Raw genomic sequence first — 13,371 nt, 5'->3', positions numbered from 1 at the left:
GATAGGAACGACGAGAAGACTAATAGTCATAGTAATGCAGCCTTAGTGAATAGTTTGACAGTGGTGAGAGAATTATTTGTTTAGCAGAGTGATGGCATTTGGGAATAAAACTGTCCTTGTGTCTAGTTGTCTTGAGGGTAGCGTCATTTTGAGGGTAGGAGTTGAAACAATTAGTAGTTAGACTTATATACCACTTCATAGGGCTTTCAGCCCTCTCTAAGCGGTTTACAGAGTCAGCATATTGCCCCCACAGTCTGGGTCCTCATTTCACCCACCTCGGAAGGATGGAAGGCTGAGTCAACCTTGAGCCGGTGAGATTAGAACTGCTGAACTGCAGATAACAGTCAGCTGAAGTGGCCTGCAGTACTGCACCCTAACCACTGCGCCACCTCGGCTCTCCTTTATGTCCAGGATGTGAGGGGTCTGTAGGTGGGATTCAAATTTTCTTACTACAGGTTCTGTGGGTGTGGCTTGGTGGCCGTGGGGAAGGATACTGTAAAATCTCCATTTCCTCCCGAGCTGGGACTCAGGAGGCAGAGAATAGATGGGGGCGCAGCCAGTCAGAGGTAGAATTTACCAGTTCTCCAAACTATTGCAAATTTCCACCACCGGTTCTCCAGAGGTGGTCAGAACCTGCTGAATACAACCTCTGGTCTGTAGATATTTTCACGGCCATCTTTTCGACTCGCGCTGTGTACAGGTCCTCAGTGGAAGGCAGATTGGTAGCCACTGTTTTTTCTGCAGTTCTGATTATCCATGGAAGTCCGCGTCTGTCTTGTTGGGTTGCAGAACCAAACCAGAGAGTTATAGAGGTTCAGATGACTGACTCAAAGATGCACCAAGATGGAAAGCTTCAGCAACAGACACAATGGAGGAATGGCTGGTGAAGATGTAGAGGTGGCTAAATTGACTTCTTGGATGAGAGAAAAGGCAGGATCTACATTTATTGCTGAGGGAAACCCCGCATGGACTTTTTGCAACAGAAAAAAAAAATGACCTTATGATTTATGTTTTTGATGATTAGACTGGATGGATGACAGGAAGAAGAAAGACCCGTTGTAACTTTAGATAAAAGGGTTCATTTATAATTTTATTTTTCATTGCTGTACAGAAGATCAGAAACCACTTCTTAGTTTCTTCTCTCTCCCCCACCCCATTTTTTGCACTTTTAGCTTTCTCTTTGATGTCTTCTTCTTTTCTCTTTCTTACTTTTTATTAGTTTGTATTAGTCTTTACCTTTTATAAAAAAGAGTTAAGAGCTAGGGATGATAGACACAGAGAAAGTAGGGCAAACATGGTGGTAATATCCGTGCTGTCATCATTATCCACAGGTAGAAAGAAATGTCTAAATGTTGACTAGAGACACATATCTGTAGAACAACAGATATGTGTCTGTAGTAAAAATCATGAAAAATCTGGGCTTTCAATAGTACACATAGGGCTTCTCTGGAGATCCTGCCTTCTACATGTATTCTGCCAAAACAAATAGGCACCCAGGCATCATTCTTGCTAGGATCATAAACCTGCTTTCCAAAACGCCTGAAGGCAATTTTTTTCTAGTTACAAATCACTCCACAGGAAGACAGAAAGTGATCTTTATTTAGAAAAATCATTGGTAAAGTGGTTAGGACAACATGCTAGGAAACAGGTGACTGGGAGTTCTAGTCCAACCTTAGCCATGAAAGCCAGGTAGGTGACTTTGAGCCAATCGCCAAAAGACTGTGAATTCTAGTCCCGCCTTAATCTGAAAAGCCCGCTGGCTGACTTTGAGCCAATCACCAGGAGACAGGGAGTTCTAGTCCTACCTTAGTCTGGAACGCCAGCTGCGTGACTTTGAGCCAACCACCAGGAGACAGGGAGTTCTAGTCCTGCCTTAATCTGAAAAGCCCACTGGGTGACTTTGAGCCAATCACCAAGAGATCGTGAGTTCTAGTCCCGCCTTAGTCTGGAAAGCCCACTGGGTGACTTTGAGCCAATCACCAGGAGATAGGGAGTTCTAGTCCCACCTTAGTCTGGAAAGCCCACTGGGTGACTTTGAGCCAATCACCAGGAGACAGGGAGTTTTAGTCCCGCCTTAGTCTAGAAAGCCAGCTGGGTGACTTTGAGCCAATCACCAGGAGACCGTGAGTTCTAGTCCTGCCTTAGTCTAGAAAGCCCTCTGGGTGATTTTTGGGACAGTCATTCACTCTCAGCCCAACTTAGTTCACAAGGTAGTTGTTGTGGGGAAAATGGGAGGAGGGAGGTGTGTTGGATATGTTCACCGCCTTGAGTTATTTGTAAAAATAACAAAGGTGGGATACAAATAAGTAAACAAATAATCTGCCCTGAGGATGTTATTATGTTTAAAAATTATTTTAATAGTAAGTCTAGTCACCCATTACAAGAAGGAGATTTTTGATGGGGCACAATATTAACACAAACAAACGAAAAGTTCATATACCACTTTACTTTTAACTTTCACCCTGCAGAAAATGGTCTTTTCATGTTTATTTATTCATTTATTTATTAACTTTTTTTGTCATGCCCATCTCACCTAAGTAACTCTCGGTGTAAGGGTGAAATCCAGCAGGTTCTGACAGGTTCTGGAGAACCAGTAGAACCTGCTGGATTTCACCCTTACAGCGAGAGTTGTAGAGGAAATTTTGAGTAGTTCGACCAGTCCAGATGAACCAGTAGTGGTTTGGTGGCCTGGGTCACTGGAATTGGCAGTGACCCAGGACTGCAACCACCACCCCCGAACTGGTTCTCCGAGTGGCGCTGTAGTCGCCGCCATCTTGTTTTTTACTTATGCGCATGCACAGAGCAATTTTTATTGCACTGCACATGTGAGCCCATGCACATCAAGTGTGCACATGCACGGGGCCATGAGCCGGTTCATCAGCCACCCCTGATAAGTACCAAAGGTAGATAGGTAGAGATAGATAGATAGATAGATAGATAGATAGGTAGGTAGGTAGGTAGGTAGGTAGATGTAGATAGGTATAGATGTAGATAGGGAGGTAGGTATCATAGTTAGATAGGTAGCAATAGATAGATAGGTAGCGATAGATAGATAGATAGATAGATAGATAGATAGATAGATAGATAGATAGATAGATGAATAGATAGATAGATACTATAGATAGATAGATAGATGATAGATAGATAGATAGATAGATAGATAGATAGACAGACAGACAGACAGACAGACAGATACTGTAGATAGATACTAGAGAGGGGGGGAGAGAGATGTAGATAGGTATGTAGATAGGGAGGTACAGTAGGTAGGTAAGATGATAGATAGATGATGATGATGATAGATAGACAGATAGATAGATGATAGATGATAGATAGATAGATAGATAGATAGATAGATAGATAGATAGATAGATAGATAGATAGATAGATAGATAGATAGATGCATGTAGGTAGGTAGGATCATTTCCCACCAACTTTATATATATTTTGCAGGCATGTGTTTCCCCTGTATGCATATAGAGAATCATGTTGCATTTTACCAGTTGCAAATTGCCCTGCAAAATTGGCAAAATGCAGACTTCCTTGCATTTGTTTATTCTGGTTTTTCATTAGAAAGGTATAATAAATAGAATAAATATATATACAAATAATGATGGAAATGATTTATCAACCATCTCTACCATTCCCTGCATCTTGCAATAACGATATACAGTTCTATGAAAAAACACCATCTGTTGTCAATTTTAAATCCACTACCTGTTAGATTTTTTTTTCCGCTCCTAAAATCATTCTACTTCTTCTCCACATTAGTTTGTGATTCTTTTTAAAGCCTGTCTGAATAATCTTTTACTTATTCATGAGAGTTTTTTCCCAGTGCACCCATTTTTGCCCATGTTTTCCTAATATATTTATTCTTGCAAAGGAGTTTCTGTAATGTAATATATTATCGCCTGTTTCCCTAATATCTTTTACACGGAATTATTTTATTTACAAGCTACTGTACATCATAAAAAGAAGATAACTGTCCAGGGAATGTGAATTGAATAGATGTGCATGAAAAAGTGAATTTACCCCACATTTTTTATCTGAGAGGGTGAAAAAAAAACAACACCCCCCCCCCACACACAGTTAAAAGATTTTTCTTAACAAAGAAACAGAAAAAAGACATTAGTTAGTCTCTGGACATCTCTTCGGTGGCTAGAATAAATATGTTTACTGTATTTGCCCAGCTCAACTCTATAATTGATATAGAAACCATTCATGTGAAATTATCCTATTAATGTGAAGACCATAAACACAGAGATACATCTGAAATAATACAGTACTGAAAACTGCCACCTGTTCCGATTAAATGATGATTGTAAATCCAGATGGATATAAAATGTGTCTGATATCTTTCATCACTATTATCCAAGTGATCAATTGATGCTTTCCACCAAAAAAAAAAAAAAAACCCCACAAAAGCTATTTATTGACGCATGTTAAGCTAGCAGTCTTTTTTATTCTTGACCAGGGAGGCTGAAAACTTTTTACATACGATGGACCGTATTTTAACCGTGTGGCTTTAAATAATAAAAGGCATTGATGTATTTATACAGTCACACCTCCGTGTTATATACAACACACGCAGAATTTTGAGAGCTCTAAACCAGTGAAGCGTTCTGCTGCTTTGCAAGATCTGCAAACATATTCTTATCTGAAAGCTAGCCCAGCACGCATAGGAAAAACCCAGATTCTCATGCCTTGCAAAGCATTTAGCCTGCACACCATCCGTGCACCGACACAAATATGCACGCAAAGAAACCCTAGCACAAATTAAAAAAAAACAATTAGAACTCCCAAAGGCAGGGACTGGTGATACAAACTATACGTCAACTTTGAGAGGAGACAGAAAGAACCGGTTGCTGCATTGAATTAAACAGATAGACCTGTGGATTAAGAGCATGTTTTCCCCTCCCCGGAGAGTTAGAAGTGCAGTTAGCAAAACAAGAAGTGCAGTTAGCAAACCTACCAAGCAACCACTAACACAACACACCCTCCATCACAGCCGAAAAAGCTCAAAGTTGAAGCAAAGGAGTTTCGCTCTCCCCAAAAGGATATTTGGAGAAATCTCAACATCGTGAAAGGGGGATAGGGAAACAATCGTTTGGAGCCCTCCAAGCACAAACCCATCAAACGATTTCCTTACCTTCAAGGATACCGAGAGCTGCAAATGCTGTCCGAACCCCTTGCAATTTATTATTCCTAAATCATCAGCCGCTGGTGGCGGAGTTGGTGCCAACCCAATTCAACACAGAATGCCAGAATGATTGCAGGCAACCTTTCCAAGCATGCTCACCAAGGCTGAGATGTCAGGAAACAAGGACTAATAATCCCAACTCTTGCAGGAGGTGTAAAACCAGCTCAGTTGCTACAAGGGCTCGCTATCAAAGTACACATGTTTTCCCACTGCTGATAAGACAGACTGCTCTGTTACTTTTTCCCCCTTTTAAACAGAGATGACAAAAACGGCACACATTTTGAAATATTTGTAAAGGGCACAACTCAGAAACTCACCCCCCCCCCAAAGAGCTTAAAAGTTGCATCCCCTGTACTTCTTACTTACTTCTGAGGTTTGTGTAGGATTCTCACGAAAGCTTTCTCACCCAGATATTTCAAGAAAGAGCACATTTACAAACACATAGGATTTGGGGGTGGGGGGTGGGGGCTGTTGTTGTTTTAATACAAGGAGGGGTTTCAAATAGTTGGATTTACATTTCTCCAGGACCAAAATTTAAAATCTCTCCAGGAAGTCAAAACAATCCTAACACTTCGACAAAAGCGTACGCCAAAATTCCCGTCCCGCTGAAAACATTTCAACGTTCAGATCCTCTCATTTTTCTTTCGAAAATTGTAGGAGACCCCCCCTTCTCCTCTCCCCCTCCCCTGCAAGAGATGTTTATTCTTGCAGGCAGAGTAATCATAATAATATTATCATCATATCATCATCATCATCATCATCATCATCATCATCATCATCATCATAGTAACGGTAGTAGGAATAATAACGTTCTTACAAAAAAACCAATAGGTGCGTATCGCAATCCGCAGAGGACAGTATCAAAGGGGAGGGGTTCCCCCCCTTCTCCTTTTCTGTTTAAAACAAAAAAAACTATAAAAGAACCCGCACATTTAAGCGTGTTTGACAGCTCTATTATTTCCCGACCCGGTTGCCTTCCCCAAAAAAGATGCTTTCCTGCGCTCAAAATCTGCTAGAAAAGAGACAAAGGCTACACGCCCCATTGAAAAAGTGCCAGTTTTAAGTACTCTGCTGGCACGCTTCCTCCTGAGCCAGAAGGGCATGCTTCCCTTCTGGTAAGGGTTGTCTCTTTGCGACACCCCCTCCAGAATATTGGGGACCCTTAACCCCTCATCTATGGAATAACTGTATATATATATATACCTCCCTTCTTCTTTTGTATGTTGGTGACCCCCCCACCCCTCCAAAGCAGTTCAAGGGGTGCATTATAGTGGAAGGATTTTCTCTATAACCAATTTAAAGTACGATTTGGGGCACAGACTGCTATTGTGGGTTTTTTATTATTTTTAATTTGCTCTTTCCACCTGCGTAATAATGAAGAGGGTGATATAAGAGCTACGGTGAGCCAGCTTCTTGACATGTGTGTGTGTGTGTCTGTGTGTGTGTGTGTGTGTGTGTGTGTGTGCTTGTGTTTTTCATTTAATGACTTCTAGATTGTCCTCCTATACTTTGGGACTGCCTGCAGCTGGGAAAGCAGTGATTCCTAAATGCTGGTTATCTTAAAAAGAAAAAAGAAAAAAAAAGCAAGATCCCTATTATCTAAATATCAAGCCTTCCCTCCAGGAAATGGGGAGGGGGAAATAGGGCGGGAGAAGTGACTCTCCGAGCCACAATGGGGCCTGGAAACGGGAGTTGGGGAAAAGGGGGGGGGGAGGGCGGGAGAGAAGAACCATTAAACCATTAAAAGAGGAATCTACCTACCTTAAATACAGCTCTTCATTTCTTAGGCTAGTCCCGGATTTAGGACAGCTTTCTCCTCTGATGTTTGGAACAAAAGCTGGCATAGAAGTGTGCTCAAACATCAATGCCACAGTAGCTAGCGAGACACTAATGGCTATTCTCTCTCTCTCTCTCTCTCTCTCTCTCTCTCTCTCTCACACACACACACACACACACACACACACACACACACTTTGAGTGGAAGCCAAGCCCTCCCCCCCTTCTTCCCATCCCTTCCTTTCCCCTCCCCCCCCTTGCAGGTTCAAGGAACAGAAATGATCCTCTCTGACAAGTTAGCTGTCTGGACAGATTTCACATTAATGCACGATCATACCTATGGGGCTCTGCTTTGCATTCCCTCTTCTTCTGATTTGGTATTACCTGGTGTGTTTTGTTTTGTTTTTCTACTTGACATGGGGAGAGAGAGGGGATAAATTAAGCATCAAGAGTAAGAGAGAAAGAGAGAGAGAGAGAGAGAGAGCGAATGAGAGAGAGAGAGAGTACTAGTGAGAAAGAGAACGAGAGAGAGAACGAGAGAGAGAGGGAGAAGATACATGGTAGAGAGATGGAGGATGGATAGATAGATGGATGGATGGATGAGGGGAGAGGGATGGAGGGGGAGGGAGATAGAGGCATGATAGGTAGGTAGATAGGTAGGTAGGTAGGTAGGTAGATAGGTAGGTAGGTAGGTAGGTAGGTAGGTAGGTAGGTAGGTAGATAGATAGATAGATAGATAGATAGATAGATAGATAGATAGATAGATAGATGATAGATAGATAGATAGATAGACAGACAGACAGACAGACAGACGACAGAGAGAGGGAGGGAGATAGAGGCATGGTAGAGAGATAGAGGAGAGATAGATATAAAGATAGATAGACAGACAGACAGACAGATGGATGGAGGGGGGGAGAGAGGGGAGAGATAGAGGGAGGGGGAGGGACAGAGAAAGATAGAGGCATGGAGCAGAGAGAGATGGCGGGAGGGAGGAAGGGGAAGAGAGAGGGGGGAGGGACAGAGACAGAGATAGAGGCATGGGGGAGAGAGAGAAATGGAGGGAGGGAGGGAGGAAGGGAGAGGGAGAGAGACAGAGGCATGATAGAAAGAGAGAGAGGGAGAGTGCATTTTTCTTTGATCCTTGACAGAAACCTCATTTACATAAACCAACAAACCGCCAGCGAATCCAGGGGTGTTTTCATGATTTCAGGCGGATTGCACTTCTGCAATCTCTCCCAGCCTGGAGGACTGTTGTCTGAGACGAGGGACCAGCTAGCACGAGCCTCTCGCTTGCCCTGAACTATTCAAGGCTGAATGGTTTGATGTGACCTGCGCTGGCCTGGGTTGGAGGAAGCGGAGGGAGGGAGGCTTATGTGTGAGAGCTTTGCGGGTGTTCCTTCTTTGTCATCCCTAAGGGACGCATCCACAGTTTCAGCCTCTAATGAGCCCCCGCTCTGAATTCCATCTGCCAAGGCCTGGCTCTGTGTGTGATCTACCTCAAGAGGCCCAGAGGGAGAAATTGACTCTAAATTTAGGGCCGCTCAATTTACTTTCTTTTTTGGACTTCCAGAAAGACTTTTCAGGACCCTTCCCCATTTTGGGAAAACTGGATAGAAGCAGATTTGCGTAACTCAATCTGATTGACTTGATGGGGACCCCATGGTATTCAAAGGGTCAGGCCTGCAGCCATCTTTTCTTTTGGATCCTTGGCACACTTTCTATTATTCTACTGTGCATTTTCTATTGTGGGAAAATGGAAGTAGGGATGGTAAGGAGTGAGAAGCTATGTAGCCATAACAAAATTCTTTCTAGAAAGCCAAGGTCATCCTTTGCCTTTGCACCTCTGCACCTGACTGGAACTGGATGGGTGTACAAAGTACAACCTCAGATTACTTTATTTTATTATTTTATTATTAAATTTATAATTTTAGAATAATAATTTTATAATTTTAGAATAATTTTATAATTAATTTTATAATTAATTTTATAATTAATTTTATAATTTTATAATTTTATAAAATTTTATAATTTTATAATTTTATAATTTTATAAAATTTTATAATTTTATAAAATTTTATAATTTTATAATTTTATAATTTTATAAAATTTTATAATTTTATAAAATTTTATAATTTTATAAAATTTTATAATTTTATAATTTTATAATTTTATAATTTTATAATTAATTTTATAATTTTATAATTTTATAATTTTATAATTTTATAATTTTATAATTTTATAATTTTATAATTTTATAATTTTATAATTTTATAATTTTATAATTTTATAATTTTATAATTATTTTATAATTTTATAATTTTATAATTTTTATTATTTTATTAATTATTTATTATTTATTATTTTATTATTTTATTATTATTTTATTATGTATTTATTATTTTACTATTTTATTATAATTTTATAATTTTACAATTTTATAATTATTTTATTATTTATTTTATTATTTTATTATTATTTATTATTTATTATTTATTTATTATTTTTATTATTATTTATTATTATTTATTTTATAATTAATTTTATAATTTTATAATTATTAATTATTTTACAATTGTACAATTTTTACAATTTTTACAATTTTATATATAATTTATAATTTTATAATTTTATAATTATTTTATAATTTTATAATTTTATAATTTTATAATTTTATAATTTTATAATTTTATAATTTTATAATTTTATAATTTTATAATTTTACAATTTTACAATTTTATAATTATTTTATTATTTATTTTATTATTTTATTATTATTTATTATTTATTATTTATTATTATTTTATTATTATTTATTATTTATTATTATTTTATTATTATTTATTATTTATTATTTATTTATTATTTTTATTATTATTTATTATTATTTATTTTATAATTAATTTTATAATTTTATAATTATTAATTATTTTACAATTGTACAATTTTTACAATTTTTACAATTTTATATATAATTTTATAATTTTATATATAATTTAATAATTTATTTTATTTCAGTGGCTAAGACACTGAGCTTTTCGATCAGAAAGTTCAGCAGTTCAGCGGTTTGAATCCCTAGTGCTGCGTAACGGAGTGAGCTCCCATTACTTGTCCCAGCTTCTGCCAACCTAGCAGTTCGACAGCACGTAAAAAAGGCAAGTAGAAAAAATAGGGACCACTTTTGTTGAGAAGGTAACAGCCTTCCGTGTCCCTTCGGCATTTCGTCATGCTGGTCGCATGACCACAGAGACATCTTTGGACATCGCTGGCCCAATGTCACCCAGCCAGCTTTCATGGCTAAGGTGAAACTAGAACTCACTGCCTCCTGGTGACTGACCCAAAGTCACCCAGTCACCTTTCATGTCTAAGGGAAAAACTAGAACTCACTATCTCCTGGTGATTGATCCAAAGTCACCCAGCCATCTTTCGTGCCTAAGGTAGGACTAGTACTCATAACAAATAAATAAATATAAATAAATTAAGATTAGATTGGTTAAAAACTGAGGGATTCTACAGTGTCAACAGATTGTTCTAAAAAAAAGGAATCTGCAAAGAGTCCAAATCCCTGTGGGGCTCTCTGCTGTGGGGACCCTGCCGCTCATGCGTAGGAGGTGGGGTGCATGCAGGAGATACGAACGTACATGTGCAGGGATGCTCACATTGCATTTTGGGGGTCCGTATGCATGCACGCACCCCTCCCCCATACCCCATTTTGGGCCTGGAAGGCATGCACCAATCTGAAAACCAAACTGGGGCGTGGGGGGCACCACGCAAGCCTTCCCATGCCCCCTTTTGGGTCTGAACCTACCCTGAAGCCAAAGTTGAGTGCGCGGGGGGGGCGCATGTGCAGGGGGGGGGATGCATGGATGTGGGGGGGCAGGACACATGTGGGGAGGACTTGCATTTTGGGGTTCGATGCTCTTGGCACTAACAAGGTAAGTCATTACTGCCCCATACCATTCTGGACAAAGGATGTCCCATCTCTACTTGGAAACCCCCGTGATGGAGCCCCCAGAGGTAAACCATTCCACTGTTTAATTGTTCTCAACCCTCAGGAAATTTTTCCTTGGTTGGATTTACTTACTTAGGATTCTCCATTCAATTTTTCCTAAAGAAGAAGGAAATATATTTATTTTTGGCTTTGTGGTGGACTTCGTCTCGTATCTCAGCGCCATACATCGACCCTAGAGGAGATCAAAGCCTATCGGGGACCCCAGGAAGCTTCTTCCTGAAGCAGAGGGTCTGCTGGAGGACTTAACTCAGGCACTATCTTGATCCCCAGTAATCACTGAAGTGGAAACTGAGAGTGGACCAGAAGACCTTAACCTCATCCTCCCCTTACAGACCCCTGCCCTGTTTGCCATTTAACTCTGATCCCAGTCCTGCCAATTATCTGACTTTTCTCCTAGGGAATAAGTCACGAAGCCAGACAGCTCAATGACACCCTGGGGCTACCCTCAGATAATGTCAAAATAAGGGAGATAACCAAGGGAGAACATCTGTTTGCAAACCGTAATGCTCACCAGACATGCGGAAAAGCATGGCCTTGCCTCATTCTCCTTTTATGAAGAGGTGCTCTCTGATTGTTTAAGTCCTGCTCACAAAAAGTCAATTTGGGGGGTGGGTGGAGGGGAGGGAGTGTCTTGCTCTTCTTGGGCTTTTGATGGCTCTCTTAGTGTGGACTCTTCGTGCCTATTGAGGAAGTCCCAGCATTGTATCTCCTTGTAGGAGGACAACTTGTGACGGAGACCAGCACAACTATGAAGCTTGGAATAGTTGTCCTTTTATTAGATTGCAAAAGAGGTTTCAGTTCCCTTGAGGCTGACGATGGGGAGGAAGGAAGAAGATGGAGGAAACAGTCTGACTAGGTCCTCTGTGGTTGCATAATATCAGGAGAGGGGAAGGGGAGGGGATGACAAGATGAACAGAAGACAAGACAAGACAGAATATAGTAGGAAAGAGGAGAGAAGGAGAAGAGAAGATATAGTAGGAGAGGACAGGACAGGACAGGAGAGAAGGGAAGGGAAGGGAAGAGAAGAGAAGAGAAGATATAATAGGGGAGGGGAGGAGAGGAGAGGAGAAGATATAGTAGGACAGAAGAGAAGAAGAGAGGAGAGGAGGGAAGGGAAGGTATAGTAGGGGAGGGGAAGAGAGGAGAAGATATAGTAGGACAAAAGAGAAGAGAAGAGAAGAGAAGAGAAAAGAGAAGGGAAGGGAAGATATAGTAGGGGAAAGGAAGAGAGGAGAAGATATAAGGACAGAAGAGAAGAGAAGAGAAAAAGAGAAGAGAAAGGAAGGGAAGATATAGTAGGGGAGGGGAAGAGAGGAGACGATATAGTAGGACAGGAGAGAAGAGCAGAGAAGAGAAGGGAAGGGAAGGGAAGAGAAGAGAAAGGAAGTGAAGATATAGTAGGGAAGGGGAGGAAAGGAGAAGATATAGTAGGACAGAAGAGAAGAAGAGAGGAGAGGAGAGAAGGGAAGGGAAGGGAAGAGAAGAGAAGAGGAGAAGAGAAAGGAAGGGATGATATAGTAGGGGAGGGGAGGAGAAGAGAAGATATAATAGGACAGAAGAGAAGAGGACAGGAGAGGAGAGAAGATATAATAGGGGAGAAGAAGAGATGAGATGAGGAGAGAAGAGGAGAAATCTTATTAGGATTTAATTCGGCAAAAGCAGATGTCTCTTGTAAATTTAATGCCCATTCCTGCATTTGATCTGCCCCTGAGCTATGCCTTAATTTTGAGCTATACTTAATAAAATGGACATACATTTATAAGAGCTCTTAGAATGTTATATTGGCCTTGAGGCCTAATATGGGTGAATTCATCTATTCATATTTCAGTGTATTCATTCCTAAAAATCCATTCCATCTCTTTTGGCCTAGATTTGCAAGATTAAAAAAAAATCCAAGCTAAAATTCTGTTTGGGATTTGATTCAATGATTAAAAGATTATATATAGTAAAATCTATAAAGAACCTTTAATATGAATGTGCAGAACAATGCAGAAACCTCCCAAATTTCCCAAAAGGTATATTTTATAACCCCTTAAGTCAAGTAGAATTTTGAATACTGCTACGGTATAAAACTATACTACTATTCTGATGTTAATCATAAATAGAGTTGGAAAAATAAACCTCACAAATTGTTCTTTCACAAATTGTCCTAATCTCATTCCAGAAAAAAAGCAGAAACATCAATCTTTAGATTTTTTTCCAATATCTGTTCTTCCTGATTGTATCCAATTTCTTGCAGGGTTGTTGGCATTTTCACAAAACCGGATGAAATTTGCCAACCGTGCCTCTGCGGAACGAACAGATCCTACCCAACTCAAATAGTGCGTGTATGTTAGACATCTTTGAACTTCTAGTTTTAAAAACAACAACAGATATATACATATTTTTC

This window comes from Thamnophis elegans, chromosome 7 (assembly GCF_009769535.1).
Source record: "Thamnophis elegans isolate rThaEle1 chromosome 7, rThaEle1.pri, whole genome shotgun sequence".
NCBI lineage: Eukaryota > Metazoa > Chordata > Lepidosauria > Squamata > Colubridae > Thamnophis > Thamnophis elegans.
The sequence above is the reverse complement of the archived record's forward strand: the minus strand, read 5'-3'. Positions refer to the sequence as shown.